At 35.2% G+C, this 20,082-nt stretch overlaps 1 protein-coding gene across 6 annotated transcripts in view; it reads right to left on the bottom strand.

Moving 5' to 3' along the window:
- The window catches only part of SYT1 (synaptotagmin 1), a 624,978-nt gene that overhangs the window by 419,664 nt on the left and 185,232 nt on the right, over nt 1–20,082 (bottom strand). For all 6 annotated transcript variants that reach the window (XM_049885168.1, XM_049885169.1, XM_049885172.1 and 3 more), the window contains one exon: nt 1,065–1,128. The gene's annotated coding sequence lies outside the window, so the exon portion shown is untranslated. The remainder of the gene's footprint in view (nt 1–1,064; nt 1,129–20,082) is intronic.

Raw genomic sequence — 20,082 nt, 5'->3', positions numbered from 1 at the left:
AAATAAATAAAATAGATTTATGAAAAAATTACATTTACATAATAGGCACAATAAATTCTATTTAATCATTCAAAATTAAGATGGCAATTTATGCACCAAAACTCTTTGAGGACTAGGTAATTTTATTATGTAACTAATTTTTACATGCCATAGAAAATTATTTATGAATTTCCTTTTTTTATACCAAACTTACATGCTTTCCATTGAACTTTATTCTACTCGGAATATATCAAAAATATAGATATGTTATTTTGTTCTTTCACTACATTTTGCTTGAATATTTAGGTTTGAAATTTTAGAGACCCTCATCTGCAAACTCATTTTAAAACAGCCACTGTATTAAAAGCGATTCAACAGAGGCCATCAACATGGATTTTGCTATTCCATTGGCTAGTTTATTATTTCTGATATTCAAATAGCCAAAATTTATAATTGTTTGCACCTGGAAATCTTTACAATGTCACTGGTTCTGTCAGAAATGATGACATAGAAATGTACTTAATTTTATTTAATAAAAACATATTTAGGGAAACTATTATAATGACCAAACAGCAACTAAATAAGAAAATATATTTTTAAAATGTACTAATGAGAGTAAACTATTGATTCTAAGCAGATGGTTCCCATTAATTTGTAATTCTGATCTAATGAGTATGAACACATAAATCAAACATATCAATTATGTTTAAAATTTTTTTCAAAATGAATACATTTTTATATCAGGTACAGACAAAATGAAGTACTTTGATGAAATTTTATTTATTACTGTTTTTCTTGTTTAGAAGTTAAAATGACATGGTGTTTGTCAAAAGATATGATAGAGTCAACATAAACATTTTCTACCCCATAGATGTATGATTACTTTGCCTTCTTACCTAAAAGGATTACAGGATAAATGATTTACAGTTCACCAGTAAATTAAAAGTGAGTTTTTAAGGCTCTACTTGTTTACTGTGCTAATTTCTGATCTTGGAAAATATGAAGGTGAATATTTCTATAAAATAAATTTGTGGGATCTTCTAGTATTATAGAAACTCTATTATAGTTATTGTATCATTACTTACAGTTCTTAAGAATTCTGGAGTATTTTGTTCTTTGTTTTCTTTCTTTCAGGAATTCTTTCTTCCCCTAAGAGAAAAAACAATATGTATGTGGTTAGTTGGCCACACGTAGTTCAGAATCATTTCACATTCTTTAAAGTATCACTTATTGTTTTTCTTATTTAATATTTATAATTAAAAAAATCTTGCTATATATATTCAAATGTAAAATAATGTCTTACCTATTTATCTACATAGGGATTTTAACGTTGGTTTGAAAAGCTAGAGATCAAGATTCTGTGATAAGTTTATATACTGATTTTGTGAAAAATAAATTATGCTTTCTATACCGTAGTGTTTCAATTTGAAATTTAAAATATACTAATCTAGGTAGACATTGTTAGAAAGTAGATTACATTATATATATACTAAAGAAAGGAATCTTACAATTATTAGTCTATTAAATGTCTGGTGCTATATTATCAATATTACTATAAATCAACATTATGCACAATTATTACTTTGATATTTTTCACTAAACTTAAAAAAAATACTTAAATATATTAAACATATTTACCTATTTTCAGAGCCAAATGAATGCATAGCTATAATCTATACTATTCTGCAAAATAGCACAATGCACAGAACACAGCTTTTTATTATTGTTGCTGCTGTTATCGATATTATTTAGATTTAGGAATTGAACAGTTTGTTGACTCCAAAGCCCATGCTGAGATATAGACATGTTAAAGCTACTTTCAATTTTTTCAATAGATATTTATTAAAGATCGACACAGAGAAACAAATTTTTAAGCTGCTGGAAAAATAGAAATTTTATCAGGTAAATATTAATAGAAAAAATTTCTCTTTATCTTCATTTTAAACTACACAAAATTCCCAATGTAGTTTCAGAATTATAGCAATCAGGTTTTACTAGTTTCCCCAGGTCTCCTTCATATATTGCGTGTGGCTTTCTCTCTTAATGTTTCAGGGTTTCAGATGTAACTTGTAGCCGAGAGATAATAGAGTATATAGGGGAGTTCAGAGGTCAGGCTTTTGATGGATGGTATGGACTGATCAGTAAAAGAATTTATCTTAAAGGGAAGGAGCCCCAGGGGCACAGTCATTAAGTGCTTGTCTGCTAACCTAGATGTTAGTGATTCAAACCCACCAGCCTCTCCGTGGGAGAAAGATGTTGCAGTCTGCCTTAGTAAAAATTAAAAGAAAAAAAAGAAAAAGCCCGTTGCCATGGAGTTGATTCCAACTCATAACAACCCCATAGGACAGAGTAGAACTGGCCCATAGAGTTTCCAAGGAGCACCTGGTGGATTCAAACTACCAACCTTTTGATTAGCAGTCATAGCTCTTAACCACTATGCGATCAGTTTTTCCTAGTAAATGTTACAGCCTTGGAAATCACAAAGGGCAGTTCTACTCTGTACTTGAAATGAAGGGTCAACTATGAGTCAGCAATGAGTTTTTATCACAAAGAGTGCATGACAAGAGACACGACAGTGCACCCCAAAAATTAGTGCAGGCAAATTAGGGCAGGCACAGAAGCAAACAACCAGGAAGGGAGACAGGCAGGGACATGTTATGTAGACAGAGGTTGGAAACTACAGCTGCTCAGTATAAACTATTGTTGATCAAGAAAATTTTATGTAGAAGGATAAGAAGAGGGGAAGAAGCAGACCTCTCCTTTGAAAATATGTTTAGATCCCCTGCACTAACCAGATATCACTGTGAATCAAAGCCTGACACGTGCTCTATAGCTCCAGCTTCAAGAAACCTTTGTGGAAATCTCCATGATTTCACCGTTCCCCTTCCACCTTTTTTCTTCCACCAAGCATGCCTGTGACCCACAGAACACTGTTAAGGATTATCTTACATACTGAGATTAGAAAGAAAGGATTTCTTATTAAAAAAAAAATCTGAAGCAGTTGGTTGGTTAAGAGTAAGAAATAGTTATATGCATATTTACATGCATTATATGTATAGTATAAACACATTAACCCACTGCCGTGGAGTCGATTCTGACTCAAAGCGACCCTATAGGACAGAGTAGAACTGCCCCATAGAGTTTAGAAAATAACTGCACATCATTGCTCTAAGAAGTACAACTTTTAGTTTAGAGAGCAGGAAAATTAAATCATTCCCAGGAGTCAATATCAAGAATTACTTTAATGTAATAAAGATGTTAAGAATTTCTGATTTGGTTTGACATGTGAGCAACACGTAAATGAAAAATTTCACGGTGCTAAAGACAAGTACCTTATTACATAAGTTCTCATCATTTTTAGCCTGCAAAAAAATTAAGTAAAATGAGTACCAAGAAAAGATGAAATATTTAAAAGGCATGCTACTTTTTTTTTCTTTAATGAGCCCTTACAGTGTCTATTTTCAACAGAACTACAGAAATATTATCGTGCCAGCAGCTTTAGCTATTGGCTCACGTAGGTACTCAGCGGAAAATCTGAAGTGACGGATATAATTCCAAAGCTTCATTTACTGCATCTGTTCAATTGTTAAGCCTCCAAAGTCTGCTTTCACTTTACTCCTGCTTGAAACTCAACTGTTTTCTAGTAAAATCCATTAGAAAGAGCCATATAAAAATGCACTTAGATTTGCCCGGCTGCCTCTTAAAATACAACTTGGAGCCACAATCAATTTTTGATAAGATTTCTATAGATAGTTTAGGTATACTGACACTTTTCTTATTAAAACAAAAAATACAACAAGATTCTATGGGCATACACACTAAGAGAAACAGACTGACATAAAGCTCTTTACACGGAATACGGAGAAAACCTGTTAGAAAAAAAATGAAGGCTTTCTATTTTAAAAATAAAGGGATACTTGACACTATATATGTCGTACATTATTACTTACCAAGGGGTAGGCTTCCCAAAGGGATGCAGTAAAAGGATTAAACTGTTTTTGTGACTTATTGAGCCATCTGCAGGGATTTGATTTCATTTTGGTTTTGCATGCGTATCCATCACAAGGATGAATGGGCAAGCCTTTAGGGGAACAAACAACTATTTTGTTTTTAATCTATGTGCCTCATATGGATGTGCACAGATTTTTTTTTTTTTTCTTTTCCTGGATGCTACTTTCTTTCTCATTTATGTATAAACACCTCTTTATTTTAGAGCAAAAAAAAAAAAAAGTGAAAATAACACGAGGTTATTTTGCACCTTTTATCTATCTGCCTTTTCAGTAATGTCATTGGTATTGGTAGGTCTGACTCACAGAGTTTCCTGGTACAGAGGCTTGGTACCTATGTCTTTGTACAACACTTAAAAAAAAAAAAAAGAAAAACAACATGAATCTGTTTGGTTATGTTTACATATTTTTCACAAGATATTCTATGTATTCATAGTCAATAAAGCTGTTGATTCTTTAATTTTTTTCTTTTTTTGGTACAATTTTAGGACCAGGCTTGATACGGAGAAAATTATCTGAGACTTAGGGATTACTGTTATTTCAACAGTGATTAGAAAGGAAATGTTGGATAATTAGTAGCTCTAACCATGATTCTATTTACAGAATTAAGCAAAATCTTCAAGCTTTAGACATTAGAAATACTACAAATACTTTGCTTTTTCTTGCCCTTTTTTAGGTGGGGGAAAGGAAACTACTTGTATTCACTTTAATGGTGGATATTTCAAGATGCCACATTGTTGTCGTTGTGTGTCATTGAGTTGGTTTCAGCTAATAGCGACCCTATAGGACAGAGTAGAACTGCCCCATAGGGTTTCCTAGGCTGCAGTCTTTATGTGAGCAGATGGTTAGATCTTTTCTGCCATGGATCCTCTGGTTCGAACCTGTGATCTTTTAGGTAGCAGCTGAGAACCTAACCATTGTGTGGCCACGGCTCCTTTCAAGTTTTGTTTTTAAGGAATTATTTTCAAAGGTGACAAATAACTGATATTCACATGCTTTTAAACATCTCAAGTATTTCATTTTGCAGAAAATATTGAGTCATTTAAGACTAACAGCAGGAGCTAAAGATTTATTTAGGGCCACTTTCAAAGCATGTGCAGTGAATCCTTACAACATGGCCACATATAAACACTATCCCTTTAGCCCCACGTGGCCTGTGATAGCAACAAAATCCCAACCCTTTGGTTTTAAGAATTAAAACTGTAAAATATGGATGAACTGACAGTTCTCTGTCTTGAATCTTCTCCTGTTGCAGTGTCAAAACTTGTGGTTAGAACATAGTGACGAGGTTGATGTGCCATTTCCTCAGCACAGATATCACTAATCCTAAGGGATTTCATTAGATATCTTTTGGCTTAAATTCTTACTCTTGGAACAGCAGTCAGCAAGTAGAGATTACTTTAAAAAAGAGACACTATCCAGGTCATTACTAATGGAATGTAAGCTTTTAAATGGAAAAATAAAGCACCGCATGGCAACTAAACACGTTATATGATTCTGGATTAGATCCTGGGCCAATAGGGGGAAAATTAGCTATTAAAAACATTATTGGGACAATGGATAAAATTTGAATGTGGACTGTGAAGCAGATAATGGTGTTATACCAAACTGCCTGTGTTTGATAACTGTTCTGTGTAATGTAAGACTATTTCCTTGTTCTTAGGACATACACTAAACATACTCTAAAGTACTGATGATAAAGTGTGCTTTGTCTTGGAAAGACAAAAAGTGAGGGAGAGAGGAAGGGTGAGAGGGAAGAAGGGTGGAAAAGTGGAAGAGAGAGAGAATGGTACAGGCTATAGGACAGAATGTAAGCAACTGGTGAGTGTAGGTAAGGAAGGACACATGGGGATTTCTCGTATTGTTCTTGCAACTTTTTGAGTTTGAAATAATAGGAAAGCAAAACATTACCCCAAAACAGACTCCAAAACCATCCTTTAAAATTCAATTAAAATAAAATGCCGTTTTTCGATATCTCTACAAAATATTGCATTGAAATGTGGCCCTTTTTATTTTGTTTGTTAAACATTATTTTGTTTTATTCAGCCTATAGCTGTAAAAGCTAATGATGTTTACCTGGAGAGTATTAGACAATAGAAGATAATCCGTCAAGTAATAGGATAAATGAATAAATGTTCCATAAATAAATGCAATTGCTATAGACACCTGTGATGTTGCTGGTAGGAAGAATATGGTGGACAATAGTACAGAATATGGACTTTCCTTGAAATGAAGTTGGAAGACCAAAGACTCTACCTCATATTTACCGTAAAGGCATTTTCCATCTTTCTCTTTTGTGTTTAACTATTAGGAGACTTGACTTAAGCCTTCAAGCCTCTCTTCAGTATGATAAAAGCAAATGTTTACCAACAAAGATTTAAAAAGGGGTGGAGGGGAATGAAGGAGCTACTCATTCTCCTGTAGTGACACTTTATTACACAAGCCAACACACACTAAAACATTTGTTGGCAGTCAGAGTTACAATAATCACATACTGGGTTCAGCCATGTTTAACATTTTCATTATACTCAAAATAATTATTTTAGAATGGGGAGATGATAATGAGGCAGAGTGGCACTAAGTCAGGACAGCCTGATTGTACCTTGAAAAGAAGGATGGGAATTAATTAAACAAGAAGCTTGGCAAAGTTAATTGGGACTGAGTGAAGATAAGGGCGCTATCAAAGCATGAAGAAATAAAACTATTTACAATATATACATATATATGTACACACACATACATATGTGTATATATATATACACACACATATATATATACGTATATATATACATATATACGTATATATATATATGTGTGTATATATATATATAGCAGAAAGTCCCAGTGAGCTATACACCTAAGGGAGAGCCTGGCAGAAATGTGACTGGCAGAAACAGAAATGTATATATAGGAGCCACTGTTGGCTTTAGCCCCTAGAATAGTTCCTGCCACACAAATAAATGTTTGTGGATGAAAGATACTGTATATTGACAAAAGTAAAATTTAGTGCCATGTAATCCTAGTTCTGATTCTGTCTCCATCTAGAGTGTGACTTTAGGCAAAATACTTAATCTATTTTGACCTCAATTTCATCAGCTGTGAAATGAGAGTGGAAAAAGGTGATTCTCCAAGGTGCCTTCTAGCTCTGAATAGTTCTTTCTTCATTTCTGTTTATCAAAATGGGCAATTGTGAACATTTTTGTAAAAGAGAATGGCCTGATAGGAGTTCTATATGAAAAGTAATAGGAAAAAATAGAAAAGATGAATAAAAGAGCAATACAGTGACTCAAGTAATGGAAAATAAGTCCCGCTGAAAGCTACTTCACTACAGAAGAGAAAATGCAAAAAGTGATTTATGGGTTTTATTTTTTTAATGTATGATGTAACATTTACATGTACTATTGATATAGGTATGCAGATATAGAAATCTTTACCTATTCTTTTTATTATAATCAGAGCAACTGCATTCTTCCTGTTTCTGAACTTAGAATCCCCAAGTGGGTAAAAAAAAAAAATGCAGTGTCCAAAAGAAGCCACAAAACAGCAAGAGTTTATGTAAAAGTTCTTTTACTATAAAGTTATAGAACGGGGTCTACTCTAACTTAGAGAAGAGAAAGCTGAATAAACTATTAGGATTGATATTTAATTCCATGAAACACTATTTAATTCAGGACCCACCTATATTCTTGTAACGCCTCCATGAAGCCTTCCATAACCAGCACTGACTTCTGCCTTTTCTTGCCTATAAACTTGTGGGCAGCTATGTTCTGTAACATGTGATTTACCACTTATGCATGATCTCATTATTTTCCCTAGTTTAATCCCTGCTGGTTTTGACTTGACAACTAGAGGTGGCCATTTGACATACATTTGTGTTTCTCTACAGTGAAGTGGTGCTTAAAATTAAACAAGCTTAAAATGAGTAGTTACTCAGTAAACACTCATCAGTGGGTAGAAATGGGAAGGAAACACTTAGTTCATGTAGAGGAATGGTGATTTGCAGCTGATGAAAATGACTTCTCAACCATCATGCCTGGCTGGTGATCCTGGGGTTTGTGTGATGTCCCTATTTCATCTTTCTTCTCATCATCCTCTTCTCCCAGGAGCTTGGGGAAGACGGGCCATTGCACTTGTCATATGAGGTCAAAGGTACACAGTTCTTTAACAAGAAAACTCTATTCAGACAGCCTTAAGAAAATTCGAAGCTGTGGCTTGAAATAGACATGCCAGTTGAGTCTGATCCCACTGCAGAGGTTAGCAGGGGCCACTCTCTTGGCTTTACCAGAACAAAGCAGAATGTCTTTCATGATCTGATGTTTAATTCAGCACTACCCTGCACCTGCCCCTATAGAAAGCTGGAGGGGTGGCAATGGCAGCATTAGCGTCTCTGTGGTCAGGAAGCAGTGAGTTAAGGGAGGGGGTAAGAAAAGAGGAAAAAGCGTAAAGGAGAGAGAACACAAAAGAACTTTTCAGAGAAAAGAATTTTGAATTTTATAAGGATTTTGGTACCCCAACAATTAGAGACTGTGAAGAATATTTAGGTAAAATAGATTCTTACATAATTGCTGGCTTTATATAAAAGAGAAGCCAGCCAAATATCTTACGAAGGGTTTAAAGTTAGCTGTATAAACTCTGCACATAGCATGATGGAACAGAGAATGTTGCTGAAGTGAAAAGAAATGGAAATAAGTTTTCTTGGCTTTCCCAGTTTTTAGGGAGATCGAGTAGGGAAAGCGGGGCAAAGATTCTCTACGCATATTTTAGGGTGACAGAGAGAAAAGGATTTATTTAAACTCTGGTTTGCTGCAAATTCACACCCAGCAAAGTGTCATTGCACAAATAAGTGGAACATTGGGATGTAGCATGAGATCTTTGTAGATCTACTCTGATTGGCTAAACCTCAGTGCATTGCTGAACTCTAAGCTTTGTTCAGCACCATAGCCGTGATAACAACCAGGGGACAGCGCCAAGCTGAAAGTACAGGGTCAGCCAGGATAAACTGCAGCCTAGAAGTTGTCTTCAGTGTCCTACCTAGTTCCTTCTATTGTACATCCACGTAGGGAACAGTTGTAGAAATAAAACAGAAAATAAGGAATTTCTCATGTTTAGTTTGTCTTCAAGTAGCCCTTTTCTTTTTCTCTGTCTTTCTTTAAGGCACTAGCTTCCAAACCCGTTGCCATCTAGTCAGTTCTGACTCACAGAGACCCTACAGAACAGAGCAGGACTGCCCCATAGGGTTTCCAAGGCTGTAATCTTTACAGAAGCAGACTGCCACATATTTCTCCCATGGAGTGGCTCGTGGGTTCGAACTGCTGAGCTTTCAGTTAGCAACTAAGTGCTTAACCACTGTGCCAATAAAAAAAGACGTATGACTATAAACGACAGTACAGATTGACTCAGAGGTATCCTGGACGTTATATCCGTATTAAAATTGCCCTCTTCAAAGATTCATTGTGGAAAATTACATGCCTATTTTTGGAGAAGCAGCATGGTTTTAAAAAATAATTGTAACTGCTATTTAATGAGCCTTCATCAGCAGATTGCATGCGCTTATCACTTTCATCTTCACAAGGGCACAGTGAAGTAGGTGTTAAATATCTCTATTTACATATAGCAAAGTCAGCTCACAATTTCTTTGGAGTAAGTAAGTGGTAGAGCCAGGGTCTAAATTCAGGTCTGTTTATATCTGAATCCTGTTCTTCTTTTGCAACAAGGCCTGTAACAGATCTGGGGAAGGTAGAAAACCTATTCTCTACTAATTCCTCCTTTTAAGACAAATAAAGAAATATTAGATAAAATGAATTTCCTGCATCGTAATTTCTTCCTCTGAAAAATGAGGATCATACAATGCAATATTCCATAAAGGAAGGACTAGATTAGCTGATTTATTGTAGTCTCTTTGGTTTCAAACACTAATGAATATATATACGTAGTCGTAGAGGGATAAAAAGCCTTAGAGAGGAAAAAAAAAAAAAAAAAAGCAAGCCTTTTCAAGACATGCTCAACATGCAAGGATTGTTAAATTCATTAGTCCCCCTGGAGCTTTTGCCTGACATCAGGGATTACTGCATTAAACAAAAGATTCCAAAATCAACACAACGGGTGCATGTACACACGAGAATTTAATATTGTGGGATTGTCTTAAGTGTATGTTTATAAGAAGCGTAAAACATTGAAGTCATTCTATTTTTAACTCCCAAACCTCTATTTCTACACAGTTCACACAGAATTATATTATGCAGGAAATAAAGTTACATGGTCATGAGGGTCCAGAGACACATTTTCTCTGAATTAGAGTCTATAAAATATGACTGAGGCTCTAAGTTAAGAGCTGAATTCCAGGGAGATGGCTGCAAGGTGTTATATGATGACTTCAAGACATAAAATTCCACATTAACCCAAATGGCCACTCTCAACTCTTTCTATGGGTAGCTTTTTTTTTTTTTCTTTAATTCTAAAAGTGCTAGAAGTAAAAATTTACTTTGGATTAAAAAAAAAAACCCTTTTAAAAACCACTTGTGAGAATTTGAAATGGTAAGAATTTCAAAGAATGCAATGGGATTTCTATTCTGAAACTGAATGCCTCTAAAGTCATAATTTCAGAACACTAGACTCCAGGTCCCTCATTAATGGGTGACGACAAATTGAGAAATAGGGCTGAAGGTAGGAGGGGATGCTAAGACACATGCTTGTCACAAGTAAAAACCAACCACCTAATTCTGATAAAAGTAATTCTTTTTTCTTAAAAATGAGCATAAATGCAACTCCATGAATTTTGAATCCATGATTTATTCAGAGAAAATTTCAAAGGTACTTAAAAAAAAAAAAAAAACCCAAAACACCTAAGGGCATTTGAGAGAAACAAAGAATATCCATGTATCCATGGAAAATGCATAACTAAGTCGTACTAAATTTTTCACTAGAGAAAGCAATTGGGTGCTCAGAGATTTGGGGAAAGAGTTCAATACATTTCCACTTAAAAATCTGATGCTGTTTTACTTGGGCTTGAAAGAGATTCTCATTTCACCCATGAAATGATATAATGAATAGAGTAATAGCAGATCAAGTGAGGCAATGACATGGAAGAGCTGGTTTCTCAGCTTCCACTTTTGATCCTTTAGGTGCCTAATGTGAGTGGCAACTAATTTTCACTGACTAAGAAACACGATCAAGAGAAAGATCAGAACAGTTCCTTAAAACAGGCAAACAACCTGGGAGATAGGACTCTAGCCAGATTATAAGTGTCTGTGGTTCTGAGTTTTTGGACCTCTGATATAAGATTTATCTGAAGAGACCAAACAATAATTTGAAATTAAAATTCTTATGGAATTACAAACAGCAAGTGTGTTTTGACCATGCTTCTCATTGTTGTCATTGTGATATTTGCCATAGAATCCCCTAGCATTGTAATTTCCTCTTTAGTTATAGTTTAAGACTGTGTCATTTTTGAAAAGAAACTGATTTTGTGAACATCACTTCCATATTCTTGAAATCAGAGAGAATCAGAAAATAATCATATAATAATTCACTTTAACAGATTTTAGTGGAGTCTATTCAATATCATCTATTGACTGGTGTTACTGATTTTTAATTTTACTGACAATCATAACATGAACTGAAATGTCAATGAAATGAAATCATTCAAATGTTATTTATATTAAAAATAGTAAACATGGTTGGCAGGGGGTGATGGGAAGCTCAAACCTTCTCCTAGCTGAATACAAATCACAGTTAAGTGAAATCAAAGTTTCTGTCTCTCTAAATGTGAAAATCTCAACAAATGTTCTTGAGTTCCTATGGTAGTATTCCACTAATTGTGGGGTATAAAAAGAACTAGAAGACGAGGCCCCCGCCTGCACAATACCTATTCATATCTCTTTCATAGCACTTTGTACATTACATTGATGTCTGTTCTGTTATTATTTAACCCCCTGACAACGTAAGCTCCCCAGGAGACCTCCATCTAATTAATCTTCGATTCACAGTGCCCAGCACCCAAGCAGTCCTCTACTTTCTATGCAGCATTCCTCTCACTAAGAACCTACTCTGCCAATTAGTGGCACAGTTGAGTGATGGAGCTACAATTACACTTAAAAAAAAAAAAAAAGCTGTCAATGAGTTGACTCCGACTCATAGAGACCCCATGTAAGTCACAGTAGAACTATGCTCCATAGGGTTTTCAATGGCTGTGAACTTTTAGAAGTAGATCTACAGGCTTTTCTTCCGAGAAAGGACTCAAACCTTTCAGTTATCAGCCAAGCACGTTAACTGTTTGCACCACCCATGGACTCCACAATTACACTTAGGCTTAATACTAGGTATGTCCTTGGTTTTTGTGTGCATATGAAGAAGTTACTTCAGTTCTACAGCATGTATACTTATTATGTAAAACCAAACCCACTGCCATCAAGTCGAGTCTGACTCATAGTGACCCCATCAGGTTTCCAAGGCTGTAAATCTTTACTAAAGCAAACTGCCACATCTTTCACCTGTGGAGTGGCTGGTAAGTTCCAACTGCCAATCTTTTGGTTAGCAGTTGAGTGCTTTAACAATTGCACCACCAGGGCTCCTTATACTTATCATGTAGGTCATGGAAGTAATTTTCAATGACCTCCCATGACATTTATTTATTTAGATTTATATACTATTTCCGTAAAGGCTTATAGGAAGTTTGCATAACTGAACATATTATCTGACCATGAATAGGAAGGAAAAGGTGTATGGAATATAATTTCCCGTATGTAGGCATATACTCTAGACATTTCCCATAAATAGAAATTCCATAAGCAGAACATTGTATCATCACTAACCTACTTTTTCTCTCTCCAGTCTGATAATTTCTACTCCTTAGACTTTGGCCTCCTGCCCATTAACTGCACAGTCATTCATTTTTCTGTTAGGTTCTGTGAGAGCCAGGATTAATTCTGTGATGTATTTAAAATGAAAGTTACACAATAGGGCACTAACAGGGTTCATCACCTTAATAGGTTCTTCAGCTTAACAGGGAGTAAGAGCTTTTTTTTAAGAGCTTATTGGTTTGATAAATTAGGAATATTAAAGTCACGAATGCAAAATTCTCCCTCATTTTCTGACATGCTACAACAAATTATGCACAATCCTGAGAGGTTGTTTCTGCATTGCACAGTCTTCTAGCTACTTTAGTAAAAAGAAGCCAAGATAATAAAGTGAAGTGGAACATAAGATCAGCATATTGGGCACAATCTACTACAATCTCAAATTTTATATTTTTATTTAAAATTGATAAGTATTTGCAGCAGGCAAAAAGTAAAATTTACATATTACTTTATTAAGTCAGGAACATGTCCTTATTGTAGACTTTTTTTTATCATAGGCTTTTAACATGGACGGAGCCCTGGTGATGCAGTGGTTAAGAGCTTGGCTGCTAACCTGGAGGTCAGTAGTTCGAATTCCTCAGCACCTCCATGGAAACCCTATGGGGCAGTTCTACTCTTCCTATAGGGTAGCTATGAGTTGAAATTGACTCTATGGCAGTGAGTTTGTTTCAGCTTTTTTAACATGGGAGGAATCATATAACTGTGCCACTTAATAGTTAATATTAGTACAACAGATATCATATTTTATGTTTATTTTAATTAATCATGTTTATTTTAATTTTATTGAGGAAACTGATTTCAATAGATTCTTTAATGTAAATCTGTAAAATTTAGGTGTTTATTCTGGACTTATACATTTTTTTTCTTCCTGGAATACGTATGTGTGTATACATACATATATATATATAATATAAATGCTAGCTCTAAAAGTAGCAGATGGTGGGGACAGGAGGTGAGTGGACATTGAAGAATTGAAGCATGTTATGGCACTACTGAAGCATATAATAACACCAAGCATCTGTCTCTACGCCGGACTGAAAGATCTATGCCTGAGGAAAGGTAAAACTCTCTCATTTAAATCTAGTCATTATATAAAAAAAAAAGTGTACTTCTAAGACAAAGTGGAACTGACAATATCACACTACCCTTCCTCTTAGTTTAAACATTTACTTGTTTAAATGACTGTTCTTGTTTCCTTTATTCTCTGAAGCCTCACAAATATAAGTAATGCACTATTCATTTCATTCAATACATTTTGAGGATAGAATATCGTGAGCAAGGCACTTTGCTAAGCATGATTCACAATACAAAAATGAGAAAAGAAATATCAAGGAATTTCAGCTCTCAAGGAGTTTTAATGCAGAAGATAAAGTGGAAGGGAAAGAGTTAAACACACTCATAACTCTTAACCAAGGCATACTCTGATGAGTTCTCTACGCATGCAAACCAAAATCCAATGGTGTAGCAAAAATTCACATGGAATGTGGGCTTGGAGCATGATCATTCTTTTTATGAGTTTTGATAGAGAGAAGCATTCCAGGTAGAGAGGTCAGTCATGGAGGAGCAAAGATACGGAGGGGGAAAAACACTGGGCATACATGGGGCCTGGGTGGTAGGTCAGTGTGGCTGGAGAACAGGGCAAATACAGGAAGATAAAAATATAAGGCTGGAAAAGTAGCCTGAACCACATCGTAGACAACCTGAGAGGGAAGTTGCAGAAGATAACAGGAAACTAATGCAGGTTCCTTAAAAGAGCAGTGATTCAGAAGTTTAATATAGAAAATAATTTGGTAGTATTTATTTGATTAGGTAATATTTTTATTTAAATTTGTGTTACAATAATATTTGAATAAAATAAAATATCTGCAATTTTTAAAAAGTGGATTATGAAATTATTAATTTAACATTTTTGTCTTTCACAGACATTTTCTCAACAGTGAAACTCATGATGCATTGAAGAGAAAGATATTCCCTGACTAAAGGCACAAAATTTCCTGTGTTTTGTTTTATATGACACTGACAGTATACACCCCCAGGGGAAAAATAAACATCAACAATAATGCAAGTCTAACAAAAAAACTAAATACAGTGATGCTTAAAGGTATCTGAATTTATGCTATGCAGGTAGTTAGGAACATCATAATCTTCAATTAAGGTTACTCTTCTTTCTATGCTTGAGTGCAAAAGAGGAGCACTCACTTGATACCACAGTTAGTTATAAAACTATCTTTACTTGAAAAATATTACCACAGGACTTCTTAAAGGAACATTTATTGCAGCCATAATTAATTAATTAACTTGCAATTACCTTGTAACTTCCTATGTTCACACTTAGCACATCTATATAAATAAACCTCTATTCAAGGTTCGTTAGCTAGACAATAGCATTACACGCATGGGAAATACTTTAATTTCACTAATTTCACAAGCGATGCTAAATTAATCACCAAGTCAGAAGGAAGAAGGCAGAGAGTATGTTTGGTTTCACATTCCATTTTATTTACCCTTTCTGTTGTTCAGTTTTGGGAAACATTAAAAAATATATTTGCTCCAGCACTCCAACTTTCCTCAGAACCAAATTTAGTCACTTAATTTTTTTTTTTTATTACTGATTTGTATAATGTAGTACACTAGAACAGTTGGTAGATAAAAAAGAAAAGTAAACAATTTGTACTGTCGATGCTGATGTATAGAGTAATTTTCTCAGACTCAATGCAATCTGCAAATGCATTAACAAAGGCTATAACACAAAAACAATCTGCACTACCCATAACACACAGGGATGAGATATTGAAAAGTTTGAAAGCATAATTGGTATCTGCATTAGTAGAAACTACCTAGGAATGAAAAGCTATCCTACCACCATGTAGGATTTCAAAAGCCAAATACATCTTGTTCAGCTTCTTGCGAAAGAGTAATATCCCAACCACTGAATACAGGAAAAAGAAATACGTGTGTTTCTATTGTTAACATAAAGGATTCTTCTGAAATAACACTCTTAGAAAAACTATTACTGTTATTATTCTGTCATGAATGGCAGGAACTCCCTACATATATTTTCTACTTCTTATTTCCATTTTAGCTACTCTATTGCTCTTGAGCAAGGTCAGTAGTTAAAGTGTAGTTTTTACTTAAGGAAAAATCATAAAATCATCACTCAATTATACAATTATTAGGATGATATATTTCATTGCTTCTGAATACCATGTTCAGAAATAACAGGTGCATTTAAGACCAAAAAAAAAAAAAAAGATTATATTATTAATCATCTTTATCAATTGCACTTAATACACAAAAGCTGTATATTACGGTTTTTGGAGGGGTCTTAGATATGGCCTTAAAAATTACTTTATTCAGTAAAGGTGTATTGGGTGTCTACTATGTGCCAGATATAGTCCTAAGTGCCATGAATATAAAACCTCACAGCACAGACACAGACTTTGTCCTTATTGTACTTACAATTTCCGCAATGAACATGTATGCTCTAATTTTCTCTATGGAAAGTAATTTTCAATAGCAATTGATCTCTTCATATTACTTTGTTTCTGTGGATTTGGATTTTGACTGGTCAGAAACATACCTTATATTACAGCATTTACACTTAAAATTTCCAAGGAATGCCAATAAAATAGAGATTAAGTTTAATTTTTTTTCTCTATTGGAGTAAAGAAATATCTGATAAGCCTGACAGAGCTAGTAGAACATAAATATTAACTCTAAAGAAAGGAAATTTGAAGTGGCTTGACAACAAAGAATATATGATTTTTCTGAAGTTTTCTAACACATTCATTATGGAGACATCTTTAAGATGATAAAATTAACCATCTATTTCTACAATATTACTTGAACAAGCAAATGATAATCTCATCTTATAGTTTTGGTGATATTCAATACGCCTCTTTTGATCCTTTATCCTGATCAACTATGGAGATCTCTATCAATTCATACTGTGTCTACCCACAGAAATGGGCAAGTTCAAATGCATATAGGCTGAAAATATGTGAAGTTGTATCCATCCGTAGCCTAGTTCTCTGACCATTGAAACTGGGCCAAGAGGCAGTCCAAGATGGTAGTGTAGTCAGACACCTCATAACATCCTTCGTACAACAAAGACATGAGAAAACAAGTGAACTGGATATAGATGACAACTTTGGAACTCTGAATACCAAAGGAAAGGCTGAAGAATCGGACTGAGCGTCAAGTGGAAGGAAGGGCTGTACTAAAACAGGAGACACGGAGAATTACGGATCACTAGCGCCGTGCCTGCTGAATTTGCATAGCATGGCCATATTGAGACAAGGCAAGCAATGTTCTCAGATGAAGCCCTCGATCACCTGGTGCAACAAAGCAGGAGTGACTGTACACCCATCTCCGCAGCCAGAAGGAGTGCTGCTTACCTTATGAAAGTTAAATGCACTCACCTCACCCACTGTGCCACACCCACCCATCTTGTCCACCCCTCTACAGTTCAGTGGCACTCACCCAGCCCTGCCCCCAAAGCTGGGGGCCCACAGAAGTAAAACTATCTCTATTCCCAGGTGATAAGATACTATAGATAGAAAATCCCAAAGATTCCACAAGAAAGCTACTGAAACTAATAGAAGGATTCAGCAAAGTAGCAGGATAGAAGATCGACATACGAAAATCAGTTGGATTCCTCCATACCAACAAAGAGAACTGCTAAAATTAAATCAGGAAAACAATACCATTTACGATAGTCCCCCAAAATATAAAATACTTAAGAATATATCTAACCAGGGTTATAAAAGACCTATACATAGAAAGCTACAAAACACTATTGCAAGAAAACAAGAGACCTACTTAAATGGAAAAACATATCATGCTCATGGATAGGAAGACTTAACATTGTGGAAATGTCAATACTACCCAAAGTGATCTGCACATATAATACAATCCTGATCCGAAGTCCAACAACATTCTTTAACAAGATGAAAAAACTAATCATGAATTTTTTATGGAAAGGAAAGAGGTCCTGGATAAATAAATCATTATTGAAGAAGAACAAAGTAGGAGGCCTCACACTACCTGATCTCAGAACCTACCATACAGCCATGGTAGTCAAAACAGCCTGGTACTTGTACAATGGCAGACACATAGACCAATGGAACAGAATTGAGAACCCAGTCATAAATCCATCCACCTATGGATGACTGATCTTCAACCAAGGGCCAAAGTCCATTAAATGGGAGAAGAGACAGTCTCTTTAACAAATGGTGCTGGCAAAGCTGGATGTCTATCTGTAGAAAAATGAAACAGGACCTATACCTCAGACTTATACATAAAAACTAACTCGAAATGGATCAAAGGCCTAAATATAAAACTTAAAACTATAAAGATCATGGAAGAAAAAATAGGGACTATGCTAGGGGCCCTAATATATGACATAAATATAATATCAAAACACATCTAAAAATGCACAAACAGTAGAATATGAACTAGATAAATGGGACCCCCTAAAAACTAAACAGCTATGCTCTTCAAAAAACTTCTCCAAAAGAGTAAAACGAAAAGCTATAGACTGGGAAAAAATTTTGGCTATGACATATCTGAAAAGGGCCTAATCTCTGAAATTTATAGAAAACTTCAACACCTAAACAACAAAAAGACAACAATCAACTTAAAAAATGGATAAAGGATATGAACAGACTTCTAATAAACATATGAAGAAATGCTCGTGATCATTAGCAATTAGAGAGATACAAATTGAAACTACAATGATATACCATCTCACCCCAACATTACCGGCACTAATCAAAAAAGCAGGAAATAACAATTTTTGGCAAGATCGTGGGGACATCAGAACTCTTATACATTGCTGGTGGGAATGTAAAATGGTACAACCACTACAGAAAATGATATGGTGCTTCCTTAAAAAGCTAGAAATAGAAATAGCATGTGATCCAGCAATCCTACGCCTAGGTATATACTCCAAAGAAACAATAGCCATGACACGAATAGACATATGCACACCCATGTTCATTGCAGCATTGTTCACAATAGCAAAAAATAGAAACAACTTAAGTGCCCATCAATGGTTGGTTGGATAAACAAACTGTGGACATACACATGATGGAATACTACACAACGATAAAGAATAATGATGAATCCATGAAACATCTTACAACATGAATGAATCTGGAGTACACTATGCTGAGTGAAATAAATCAATACAAAAGGAAAAATATTGTATGAGACCACCATTATAAGAAAACAAGAAAAAGTTTACACAGAGAAAAAAAAATCTTTCATGTTACCAGGAATAGGGGGAGAAGTGAAGGAAAATTACAAACTAGATTGAAAACATGTGTTAAATATGGTGAAGGGAAATGCAATACACAATGTGGAAGAAGTCAGCGCAACATGACCAAGGCAAAGGGAGTCACTGAGAGGAACGCAGGAATTAATTTTTTTCTTTTAAGGAAACCCTGGTGGCGTAGTGGTTAGATGCTATGGCTACAAACCAAAGGGTTGGCAGTTCATATCCACCAGGCGCTCCTTGGAAACTCTATGGGGCAGTTCTACTCTGTCCTATAGGGTCGCTATGAGTCGGAATTGACTCAATGGCACTGGGTTTGGTTTGGTTTGGTTTTATAGTATTACTAAATACAGACAATCCTCCAACAATAGTATTAACAAACAGTAACTTGTGAATGGATATATAAGTAGACAGACATGCTAAAAAAGGTGTGGAAGAGTGTAGAGGAGCATACTCACCTGCAGATATAGGTTTGGTTATGGACATTTCTACATACATAATTGTAGATGCTGCGTGTATATTAATATGGACAATAGAGCACACAACAGATGCAGTCATGGAAACTTAGACATAACCAAACACCTCACGGCACGAAGTTCCGAGGCTTGAAGGCAAAGGACCAGTAACTCAGGTGACATCTACGTCACTTGGCACAACAAAGTTCATAAAGACAATGTTCTGCATCCTACTTTGGTAAGTAATGTCTGGGGTCTTAAAAGCTCGCTAGTGGCCATTTAAGAAACAACTATTGGTGCCTTGAAGAAAACCAAAGACTCAAGGGAGCAATTGGTACCAAGGGCTAATGGACCACATAAACCACAGCCTACGACCCCAAGACCAGAAGAACTAGATGGTGCCTGCTTACCACTACTAACCGCTCTGATTAGGATCATAACAGAGGGTCCCAAACAGAGTGGGAGAAAAATGTAAAACAAAAAATCAAATTCATAAAATAGACCAGACT

Source organism: Elephas maximus, chromosome 4, assembly GCF_024166365.1.
Source record: "Elephas maximus indicus isolate mEleMax1 chromosome 4, mEleMax1 primary haplotype, whole genome shotgun sequence".
Lineage (NCBI taxonomy): Eukaryota > Metazoa > Chordata > Mammalia > Proboscidea > Elephantidae > Elephas > Elephas maximus.
Note: the sequence above shows the minus strand (reverse complement) of the source record. Positions and strands in the feature narration are given on the sequence as shown.